The sequence below is a fragment of the Gadus chalcogrammus genome, chromosome 12 (genome assembly GCF_026213295.1).
Source record: "Gadus chalcogrammus isolate NIFS_2021 chromosome 12, NIFS_Gcha_1.0, whole genome shotgun sequence".
NCBI classification, from domain to species: domain Eukaryota; kingdom Metazoa; phylum Chordata; class Actinopteri; order Gadiformes; family Gadidae; genus Gadus; species Gadus chalcogrammus.
Window position 1 is genome coordinate 22910279 of NC_079423.1, and position 13226 is coordinate 22923504.

The 13226-nt window shown below is 42.1% G+C and overlaps 1 pseudogene; it reads left to right on the forward strand.

The window, feature by feature from the left end:
- The first annotated feature begins 10643 nt into the window (after positions 1-10643).
- Positions 10644-12909, forward strand: LOC130393012 (general transcription factor II-I repeat domain-containing protein 2-like; annotated as a pseudogene).
- Positions 12910-13226: the final 317 nt, after the last annotated feature.

The window sequence follows — 13226 nt, forward strand, 5'->3', positions numbered from 1 at the left end:
AGAATAAAGAAAGATGTCGGCCGTATGCTTCTGTCCAAGCTCACTACTCTGCCAGTGACGTCGGGTCAAGCTCAACGCTGATTGGGCAACGCGGCTAATCGTCATGCGTATGAGCGTAAAAAGTTAAATTTTTTGAACTCCTCGCGTACGCGCGTATATGTACGCGCGTATATATACACGCGTAAATATACGCGGCTAAAGGCTGGTTTATGCTCGGTTACGTAAGCGCAAGCGCAAGAGGCCCTTGCGCGCCCTTGCGCCCCCCTTGCGCGACTTCTCACGTCTTGCGTGCGTCGGGTGATTTTTCTAGACTTGCGTCATTTTTTACGTAAGCTTTTACGCGAGCCGCCCAGCCTGCAAGGCTGTGATTGGTTTGCTGGTCTGGTTACTACTTCCTGTCTGGAGTATCACCCGGCAGGCTCATATACAAAAGCATTAACCTGAAGTGAAGTTAACTTTGCTGCCAACACATTATGTCGTTTTAAAATGTAGAGAGATATGCACATTTATACAACCCCAATGATCAACAACTTCATCACCCCTGTTCCTTTGTCTGTTGCCATCATTCACTGTGTATGGGGAGAACACGATCTGGCACATAAACAAACCAACGACTCCCACAGACAAAGACGTCATTCTCGAGGTCGTCTTCAACGAAAAACTTTCCTCCACATATTACTCCACCTACTGTTCTGGCGGTAAATTGCTTGGCAACACGCGCAACACGCGCAACCTAAAAGGGAGCATGAATTGCTTTGAGTAAATTTTGCGCAACAACGTAACACCAACGCTGAAGCATGCAGCCGCCTTTACGCGTCCAAAAGGCTACGCGACGCTACGCTTCGGCCGCCATTAAGCGTCGAAGCGTAGCAAAACGCGTCCTCCAAATTTTTGATACGCGACGCGCCGATCCATGCAATACCAAGCGTTGTCGGTGGGGGCGATACTGCAAATATTGTACATTATTACTACTATAGGTTATATTTACAGAAGAACATATGAGAGGATGCGGGAACGTGATAAGAATGACTTGACGAGTCTTTTACTAATTATCTGTGCCAATTTATGCGAACCCTTCCACAGGGTCAATGTGCTATTTTGATGCGCGACATCAGACAGCTGATGCGGGATTGTGAGCCATTTTAATGATCTTCTTGTCACCCGATATTCGTTCTATTGCTGGCCTTATTTGTTTTAGAATTAGCCTATTTGAATTAATTACGTAATGTTTTGTGTTCACGTTCTATGTGAAACATAAATGTTCATGTTCTGTGTGAAACATAAGTTCAGTAACCTCTTTGAGTGAATGAAATTTGAAAGCGTGAGTGTGTAGTGAATGAAAAATGTGTGCGTGTATGGTGGGACTATTTTCTGTATTTGATAAATAAACCCCTTTTCTCTAATAATGTTGGTTGCCTACCATATAATTTCTGTGGACATTATGCGCTATAGCTTAAAGCATTCGGCTATAGGCCTACACTTAAATAATTAATTCATCTGTCAAAGCAATAGCTCGTTGTATAAACATTTTATATGGATATGAATTAATGAGTTTGACGTAAACCAAATTAGGTAACTTGTGTAACATGATAACTAATGAATCAAAAGTCATGCTTCCAAGTGACCAATGTATATACATTTATTGGTCAGTGCGCATACCCAATCGTAGCACATTGTACTGGTGGGGAAACAAGCCAGCATCTGACAAAAAATAATCTGCCAGCTGCTCCCTGACAAGGGCCGGTTTTGGTGAGTCGGGAAGATATCGGATGACTCGCGAAAGGAGATCATCAAACTTTGGCGCCGACATCCGAAAATACTGGAAATGCCTCTCCTCGTCCATGCTTCGCATTGGAAGCACCAGAGAAACAAATTCCCCATCCTGATCTCGTGTGGTATTTAAAGGGCGCACATACCACCGCCTATCTCTGCGCTTCATCACTCTTCTTCCGTAGCCACTTTGATCGGAACGTCACCTGGAACGTCCCCCCGCGAAAACACCGGTGACTCTGCTGCAACCCATGGCGTGAGTGGTGTATTGCATGTCATGCATTGCCCGCGACGTTCGCGTATGCTGTGTAGACTATGAAAGGAAGCGCGACGCTCGCGTCACTCACGTCGTTTACGCGCGCCGCTCGCGTCGACTATGTAAGGGCCCTAACGCGGGTAAAATGTTGCTTTAGCGCATGTAACGCGTGTACGCGTCTCATACGCGCGTAAACCAATGGTTCCCTATGGAAAAATTGACGATTTTATACGCGAGATACGCAGGGTACGCGTTTGGTGTGTTCGTACCTTAAGGCTGTAGTATCAAGCCAGTCAATATACGTGTATATATACTGTGAACTGTAGTTGTTTTCAATGATTAACCGTTTAATTCTGTGGATTTGTCTGTGTGAAGATATTACCTATTTGTGAAAATGCAACATAGTGAATATATACACAACAAAAACAAAGATAAACTTACAAGTACATTTATCACCAAGGACTTTGGTCCAAACGCCACCACTGCATCTTATTTTGAAGAATCCAGTAAACCCGTGTTTGCAGGGAACTATGATCTGCGTTTCATTAGAATAAGTTTCCTCCATACCCACGATGTCAATATTTAAATGAGATATGTGGCCATTGTTGAAATTACTGATGTTACAATCTATATGGGAAGTAAGCTGGGTTAGTAAACTGAGGCTTTTATCAGGCATCATCGTTATCATACGGTACAGACGTTGGTTGGGAAACGGATACAAATTTTCCTTTGTTTTGAATACACACAGTGAACTGAATACACACAGTGAACTGGTACAGATTGTCATGGACATAGCCTTAACTATAGGTTTGCTCTACTGAAACAAACATAGTCTAGGATAATAATAAATAACTGTTAAACTAACTAACATTAAATTGATCCCATAGAGCTCCAATGTGACTGCTAGGCAGTTCATTTTATGTATTATGTTACTGATTAACTATCCATAAACATTTGGATCGTAACAGCTTACAAATATATATTTTCAGAAAATAAACAAGGAAAGCGCCTCAAACGCATACATGATTAAAACAATTATAATTTTGGCTGTGTTAGTTTTAAATATCATGTGTTGTCTGTATAATTATCAAGCTTCACTGACTTTACAGGAAGCAAATAAACAAATAAACCGCAACAGAAACGTTACGAAAATACGATCTAAGCTATCTGTGATTAAGTTGGTTCTCTGGAAGTGTTATTACCTTGGACTGTTACGACTGTGAATGAGACCATCCATATTAAAATACCACACCATTTAGATAATCCGTGCATTTTGTCGGCATTCACAAAACAATTTACAGACAGGACCATTACCATCTAGAGGAGGAAAGCCCAAGTCTGTTCTTCTTAAACTGCGGGCAATGCAGAGAGAGGTGGTGGTGGTACAGGAGTTGGGGGGGGGGGGACAGAACAAACAAATATGTGTGCTGCCAAAGCTTACTAAATATACAACCCATTTGATATTTTGCACAACAACCCAAAGCCAAAATAACAATTGTGTCATTATAGCCATTTTAGTCTCTTTCCTTGATGGTAGTGTTTTGATTTCATTGTTTTATGACCGCTAATAAAAATACCTTTGTTTCATCATTGAGCTTTCCGTAAATTATGCAGTATTTGCTGAAAGATGTATGCCTATTCCCATGAAGGAAAAGTTTGTGTGTTTTATCTCCAGGTAATAATTGACACTGATCAATTAAGCAAACAAGCTGTCTCTCTCAACGCCAAAGATTTTAGGAAATCAGGACCCAGCCATGAAGCAAAGAAGGAGTGTATCAACATCATGTAGACAATCCTTGATATCAGGGCTCTAAACTAACATTTTTCACTGGTTGCACTGGTGCGCCTAACTTTTTTTCTTAGGTGCACCAGCACAAAAGTTAGGTGCACCCAAATTGTCGACCATATCGCATTCAACACTGCAGTTTTACAGGTTCACGTTTTTTAAATAGCTGTCCATATAGGCAATATTGACTTGTAAATGATGAACTAAGAATCTGGTCAACATAATGTTCTTTATTTGAATATTTGCACAAGAAAGGTAATTTCACTGAAACATTTTGGTGCTGTAAGTGCTTCACTGAGCTGCAATTTAAACTTAAAACATCTGAAGATAAATTAAATAAAAAGAAAATCTAAATTAAAAGTGCAAGTGTTTTAAACTGAAACTTCAAACTGAACATCTAATTTCTCCAGGTCTTATGGACTATCCTCAATTGCAGTCACATGCCCCTCTGATGACCAACTCATGTAGTTTGGCCTTCTTGATCTTTGGCAATAGCCCGGGCTATTATTTGTTTTCTATCACTGAACTTTCGAACAAAACTCTTGCTCAGCAACGATGGGAAATAGCCTACTATCAAATGCATTATTTAAACCAGTATGAATATTACCGTAGGCCTATATGTTTACCAGGCAATTGAATAACGCCTGCACACACACACACACAGGCACGCACGCACGCACACGCAGAGTGGTAATCGGGAGAGTTGGGAGAATTCCCTGTGGCCCGTTAACGTTTTGGGCGGCGCCGGGTCAACGTCGCAACCAATTCGGTTTTGTCTAGAGGGGAGTAACTGAGCGCCCCCTCCCGAAGTGGTACAGCCCAGGTCGGCCTTGAACTGAGATTGGTCAGAAAGACGTAACAGCTAATGACAACATTGAACTCTCATGCAGGCTCGAACAGAGTGACACACAAACACACACGCACACACACACACACACACACACACACACACACACACACACACACACACATAGTTTTTCACCCACTCCGTATCCAGCTTATTCCATGCTTAAAGCACCCAGGCTACTATGCGGCGAGCCAGGCCCGGTTCCAGAACAGAATGCCTTGGGGTGCATCTGAGATTACAGGGGGTGCACCAGTACTATACTAAAACCAGCTACCCAGCTTCAGTTCAGACTTCGCTTTTTTACAAACAGGCCTTTCTACCATAGACAAGCACTTCTGCGTAGTTCTTCTGACATGTCGGGACAACAAACATTTAATGTGCTTAAAAGATGGTATCATATCATGTCTTGTGATGTGGAGAACATTTCAGCTGCAACATTAGCTTATTGATATGTTAGATAGCTTTGAATATGAGATAGGATTTTGATATGTGTGAGGTGTAAAAAAGAACAGAATTCTACACAAAAAAAAAAACATGTGACTGCAATTCAAAAATAACGTTTATTTTTTATAAATTGTGGTAGGATATTTGACATAACAAATAATTGTACATTGCCACTTAAAAATAAAACAGATTTTAGCTGAACAAGGAAAGAACACTTTCAGACTTTGAACAAAAAGTAATCATTAATACCTCTTAAAGTTAACACGATTGTAAATAAATACAACAAAAATAAATATGGGTTCTTTAGAACATAATACATTTAATAGATTAATAAAAGAAGCTGTTGTTGACATATGAACAAATAATTTTACAATGTCATTCAAATTGTAACTTGTGCAGCCTACCAGTATGTAGACAAAAGGCTGTCAGCAGCCATTTTCTCAAACTGTCCCAACTGTCCCTGTCCAGTATTCATGAACAACAAGCTGGAGAGTGGAGACTGTAGGAGGTTCCAAGACAGGGGCACAGGATCCTTGTTGGCCAGTCAAAAGTCAAAGGTTAAACTATGTACATAACAAATTGTACATTATTATATTTTCAATACAAACGAGGTATTCCCCCCTCAGTAGAATAAAATGACTAACATTACCCAACAACTATAGCAGTGTAGGATACATAATCATGTTAAAATAAACATAATACTTGATACAATAAAATCTGAAATGTGATTACAAAAAATATTTCTTATCCTCAGAAGAGCTGCAGCCGTAGACCCATCCTGATGGTGGTGTTAAAAAAAAGCTATAATTTGAATGACGTCAACAATAGCTGCTACATAGGTGCGGTTCCTCTCCAGTTGTGCTGTATTTACAAGTGTGGAAATCTCTGTACCAGTCACATATGGCGAGTGGATAGTGCCAGGATTCCCTGGAGAAGGATAACAACGTGTGAAATGCACGTGTGGAGAAGCTACGCCGCCGCCGTGTGGAGAGGATATGCACGCCGCCGCCGATGGGACTGGGGTTCGATTCCCAGTCTATATATATATAATTTTTTTCTTCATTATTTTCTGGTATTAATATATCCAATGACTTGTTGATGAATAAGTTGATGACATTTTATAAAAAAAAAAGTTAGTTTTTATGTGTCAAAAAGACAAACTGTTTTAAAACAGATCTCAAATGTTTTGATGATTGTATGGGCATGATGTCACTTCATAGGGCAGAGGGGTATTCCACAAAGCCGGTTATATCACATAACCGGGCAAATTAACCCAGGGTTTGCGGTAACCCTAGGTTTTCCGTTCCAAAATGAACACGGTATGTTAGTTACTATAGCAACATATGCTCTGAATCAAACCTGGTCGGACCAGGTTTTGCGCAGGTTAAGTTTGGAACATAACCCGGTTTTGGGTATTTAAAGCTGCGTTCACCGCAGATTCCATGTGTTCACACAACCCAGTCTCACCAATATGCGTACAGATCGCACGGTTTGACACTTTCAAAATACGTGCAGTACATACGCCAAATGACCATTTCGCATGCATATGATACGCAAAACCCAGCATTAATGTGGAGGGCGGATGCGTCCATTTCGCGTGCATATGATACGCAAAACCCAGCATTAACTGAATGGGAAATGCAATATTTTAGGACAGATTCACCATTAAACGTGTTTCTAATGACATTTCTAGCGAGAACTGTACTTTTTCCTTGAATAATCTTCAGTCAGTGAATGTGTATGATCTTTATTAATCTTCATTATCTGAATGGGAAATGCAATATTTTAGGACCGATTCACCGTTAAACGTGTTTCTAATAACATTTCTAGCGAGAAATATACTTTTTACTTGCATAATCTTCAGTCAGTGATTGTGTATGATCTTTAGTTTTATAGTTATTAGGATTTGATCGGCTCGCTCGCATGTTTCAACGACGTCAGGTTGTTAGGGACACTGCTTTCGCTAAACTAGCTGCTCACGTGTTTCCTGCGTTTGTGTTATTAAACCGTTACTTTATGTAACCTTTAATGATATCATCTTGTTAGAAACACGTATATCTGAGAGCCAACCCAGTCGCCAAAAGCATACGTTGACAGTGTACGTTTTCGTGAACGCTGGATTACGTCGCATTTCAACATAAAATAGCGTGTTACACACGCACACACACACACACACACACACACACACACACACACACACACACACACACACACACACACACACACACACACACACACACACACACACACACACACACACACACAATGCATTTCGCTGCTAAATAAATAAATAAATAAATAAATACTCGTAAACTAAGGTCTGATGGTTAAAAAATAGACAGATATTCCAAGGTATCCTTAAAAGGCAGCTTGGATGTTTTTATTTTTTGCAGTTTAGACTTCTTCTATAACCTATTTTTGAAAGCAAAACACCAAGCTCATTGATTTAACGAGGCAGGGTTATTTGAAACAATTTATTAAATAAATATTTGTGAGAGGTCATTCCTTCTCCTGAGTTTGCTTGCTATTTATGTCTAGTGTCCACGAACGAGCCTGCAACCATGCACCCCTGAGCCCCGAGATGCGTCCGGACGGACAGTGCGGACAGAGACGGAACATGAACCAGTCGCCATGGAGGCGAGCTGCGCATGCCTCGGCCACCTGTGCACCCCTGACCCCTGAAATGTGTCCGGACAGACGGTACGGACAGACATGGAACAACCAGTCGCCACGGAGGCGGGCTGCGCATGTGTCTGCCACCGTCCAACAAGGGCCCATCTCAGAGGAAGCAGATGAACCAGACACTCTGATTATAGGAGACTCAACCATCAAGGATATAACCGGTAAGAAGATCAAAACATGCAACTTCCCATATGGAATGGTTAGTGATATCAACCATAAACTAGCCAAAATCATATTGGAAAACCCCAAAATCTCACAGATTATTGTGCATGCAGGATTTAATGATATTCAAAGAGAACAGTCAGAATTTCTGAAGAGGGATTACACTGATCTATTGGATACACTGGACAAAATACACATCAACTCATTCATCAGTGGACCCATACCAGCAGTTGACAGGGAAATAAACAGATTCAGTCGTCTACTTGCACTGAATACATGGCTTTCCAGAGTCTGCAATGAAAGAGGAAGGGGCTTTATTGACAATTTCAACTTATTCTGGGGGCGCAAATATCTTTTCAGAGCAGATGGCCTACACCCAAACAGGTTAGGCTCAAAAATGTTGAGGGACAATCTTCTCTTCTCGCTTTACGCACAGGCCACAATCTTGCCATGGTCTGACGCACAGGCCACAATCAGAGCACAGGTTGAGAAGAAGCGAGACTACAGCCTCCCCCACACATCTACTCTGCCACTATCTGACACACAGATAGCAGACAGCCCACAGACCTTGAAGAGAGACAACAGCCCGCCCGACGCCATCAACACTGTGCCTTCCCCAATCGCTGATGCTGGCTTGATGAGGAACGGCCACCCCCCTCCTCTGCATTACAGACCAAAGACCTTGAAGAGAGACAACAGCCTGCCCGACACCATGGACACGTGCCCTCCCCCATCGCTGATGCTGGCTTGGCGAGGAACGGCCACCCCCCTCCTCATCTCTCCCATAGCCACAACAACTCCAGCTCCACTGTCTCCTCCCTTTGCGATTTTCCAGCTGAATTTAAGAAACAGAATGTAGGCATCAAACTTGCATCTGTGTCAATGATAGCATCGCCAGGTCATTCCCACAGGCTGATAACACCAAAGCGGAGGGCGCCCCAGCCCCCCGCCCCCTGTACTGATAGTAGTCCTGAGTATTACTGAGACAAAAAAGGGTTCAGCCGTAGACAAAGTATAAAGGACGTTTCGCATAATCTGCTGAACCCAAGGTTGCCTATGTCAAAACATGGCAACTTTTGCATTCCTGCTGTAACCACTAAGAGAGTAAACAAAGGGAAACTTAGACACACTGCTAACCTCACAAATCTCATACATATTTCCTCCAAACCAAAAACAACCTTAAAGCCTATCAACAACACCATCAGGATGGGTCTACTTAATGTTAGGTCTCTTAATAACAAATCATTTTTAGTTAATGATTTTATTACCACCTCTAAACTGGATTTTATGTTTTTAACTGAAACATGGCTGGAACAAAATAACAGTGCAACCGTTCTGATAGAGACAGCTCCTCCCAACTATAACTTTTTTGATGCATGTAGATCTGGAAAAAGAGGTGGAGGGGTTGCTGTTATATTTAAAAATGATTTTCAGGGGAAACAGATGTTATTTGGTGATTTTCCATCATTCGAATACCTTTGTGCTGTATTGAAATGCTCCCCCAGAGTTCTCCTATTAATTATTTACAGGCCACCCACATACTCTGCAAATTTTTTCGATGAATTCACAGAATTATTGTCTAGCATCTCCACAGACTTTGACTGTCTAGTTATAACTGGTGACTTCAATTGTCATACTGATGATTTGAAAGAAAAGTGTGCAAAAAAACTTTTTACCATTTTGGACACATTTGAACTGTCCCAACATGTGAAAGAGACTACTCATTGTAAGGGCCACACTCTAGACCTGGTTATCACAAGGGGCCTCAATGTTTCTGATCTCTCTGTGACTGATCCTTCCTTGTCTGACCACTTTTGTGTTTTCTTTAATATATCTTTTATTCCAGACAAACAGACAAAATCAAATACTGTCAAACGGTATATCAATGAAGAATCGTATGTACTTTTTAGAAAGGCCATCTCCTTACTACTACCTCTCAACCCATGTTCTGCTGATGATCTTGTAGAAAACTTTAATTTGAAAATTTTGAAAATCATGGATGTCATTGCACCTTATAAGGTTAAAACGATTTCTGGAAAGCAAAAGGCACCCTGGGGAAAGGCTGCTTCTGTAACAGCACAGAAAAAAGAATGCAGGAAGGTTGAACGCATCTGGCGTAAAACAAAACTTCATATTCACCATGATATCTACAAAGAGAGCCTCCGTGCCTACAATTCAGACTTAAAAAGTGCTAGAGAAACATTTTTCTCCAATATCATTAAATCCAATAATAATAATGCAAAAACCCTATTTGCAACTGTTGACAGACTGACCAACCCCCCAACACAAATTCCACCTGATCTCCATTCCACGCAGAAATGCAATGAGTTTGCAGCTTTTTATACTGATAAAATTGAAGGCATCAGACGCGCCATCAATATCTCCACTTCAAACAAAAATGTTGGACTACCACCCTGTTCAGGCAAAAGTAACGTGGCAGGGATGGCATGCTTTAATGTTATTGACTCTAAAACTCTTGTGGAAACTGTTACACAACTAAAGCCATCCACCTGTTGCCTTGATTCTTTACCTACCAACCTCTTTAAGAATGTTTTTGACTGCCTAGCAATAGACATATTGCAGATAGTTAACAACTCTCTCCAGTCAGGCAACTTCCCAAAAGCCCTGAAAACTGCAGTTATTAAACCCCTTTTAAAAAAGCGGAGCCTAGATACCTCTATTATTAACAACTACAGACCAATATCAAATCTGCCCTTCATAAGTAAAATCATTGAGAAAGTTGTCCTCCGGCAACTTAATCACTTCCTGGCATCAACTGGTTGTTATGACACCTTCCAATCAGGATTTCGACCCCTGCACAGCACTGAGACCGCCCTCATTAAAGTTGTAAACGACATCCGTCTTAACACAGACTCGGGCAAAACCTCAATACTAATGCTACTAGACCTCAGTGCTGCATTCGACACTGTAGACCAGGGGTGTCAAACTGTGGCCCGCGGGCCAAATATGGCCCGCAGTGTAATTATATTTGGCCCGCGAGGCAATACCCAATGACTACTAGAGCTGGCCCGCCGGTATTTTTATTTTTTTTTTTTCTCGCCCGCCGGTATTATACAGCGCATGTGCTGCTAATACTACAAATCCCAGAATGCTCTGCTCGTGCTTTGGCGCGAAACACCTACCTGGCGTGCCCTCTGTTGAAAGTGACTGCTACTGGCACTGTGCTACTCATCCCAAAAATGGCGAAAAGAAAGGCAAAAAACAGGAGCTTTCTGGAGAAGTGGGAGACAGAATACCTGTTTACACACGTAAAAGACATACCTACATGTCTTGTATGTGGAGCCAACGTGGCTATAACCAAAGAGTACAACATTAGAAGACACTATGAAACGAAACACCACGAAAAGTTCAAGGACATGGACATGACTCAAAGGCACCAGAAAGTAGAGGAGATGAAAAGAAGTTTGGTTTCACAACAGACTATGTTCAAAAAAGTGATAGCACAAAGTGAGGCTGCTGTAAAGGCGAGTTTTATTGTGGCAGCAGAGATCGCAAAATCAGGCCGGCCCTTCAATGAGGGTGAGTTCGTGAAAAAGTGCATGATGAAAGTTTGTGACATCGTGTGCCCAGAGAAAAGGCAAGCATTTTCAAATGTGAGCCTGAGCAGAAACACAGTAGCTGATCGCACATGTGATCTCGCCACCAATCTGTATGAACAGCTGATGGAAAAGGGAAAAGATTTCGTTGCATTCTCCCTGGCTGTGGATGAGAGCAGCGACACGTCTGACACTGCCCAGCAGTCTTCATCCGTGGAGTGGACTCAAATCTGTGTGTTACGGAGGAACTTTTGGGATTTAAAGCAATGCATGGCACAACCACGGGAAAGGACATATTTGAAGAGGTTTCCAAATGTGTCGCTGAAATGAAGCTGACTTGGGATAAACTCGCGGGATTAACGACAGACGGTGCGCCAGCGATGTGCGGTCAAAAGAGTGGACTGGTGGGCAGGGTACGGGAGAAGACGCGGGAGGAGAACTGTGTGGGTGAGCTTACTGTTTATCACTGCATTATACATCAAGAAGCACTGTGTGGCAAAGCCCTAAAGATGGAACATGTTGTGACCACAATAACACGAGTAGTTAACTTTATAAGAGCCAAAGGTCTAAATCACCGCCAGTTCAAGTCTCTTTTGGAGGAGTGTGGCTCGGAACACGCAGACGTGCCTTATCACACAGAGGTGAGATGGTTAAGCCGAGGAAAAGTACTGAACAGATGTTTCGAGCTCCATGAGGAATCCGGGAGCAACAGTTTCTGTGTGAGCTGACTTTTCTGTGTGACATCACGAGCCATCTCGATGCGCTGAACCGGCAGCTTCAGGGGCGGGAGCGTATCATCACAGACATGTACGCTGCAGTGAGGGCTTTTAAAACAAAATTGTGCCTGTGGGAGAATCAGATGCTGCAAGGAAACCTGGGCCATTTCCCCTGCTGCCAAACAATTACAACGCAGATCTCTGCCGCCGTGTTCCCATGTGCACAGTTTGCTCAAAAGCTCGGCGCACTGCGCGCCGAGTTTACCCGTCGATTTGCCGACTTTGATGTCCAGAAATGTAGGTTTGAACTGCTCAGCAATCCATTTACAGTTGACGTGGAAAACGTCCCTACCAACCTCCAAATGGAGCTGATTGAACTCCAGTGTAGTGCCACGCTGAAGTCGAAATATGATGCTGTGGGTCCTGCACAGTTTCCACAATTCATCCCAGACACAATGCCTCAGCTCCGCATCCAAGCTGCTCCGATGCTCTCCATGTTCGGCAGCACTTATCTGTGTGAGCAACTGTTCTCCTCCATGAAGATGACCAAAACGTGTCACAGGAGTCGTCTGACAGACGAACACCTTTGCGCGATCTTGAGGATTTCCTCTTCTCAGAGCCTGAGCCCAGATATCGATGCACTTGCGTCTAAGAAGAGATGCCAGGTATCTGGTTTGAACACAGAGTAGATGTTCAGATCAGTGTGTACTGTGTAGCAAACTGAGCTACAATTAATTAAAGTTGTCTTTATGCACTTTTTTTTCTAGTCCAAGGTATGGGCTTGAGTCAATCGGTTTATTGTTATTTTATTTTATTTGAAATGTATTATTAGCCTGTGGAATATGACTGTTAAATGTACATTTAAATTAGGCTGCATATAAAGAAAGGCATACGATTTTTATGAAAATTTTATTGAAGAAATGAATGCCATTGATGTGGTTTTTCATTTGAAATTCGATTTTGCATGTGTGCAATATTAAGCAATATTAAGTTATATCCATGTTCC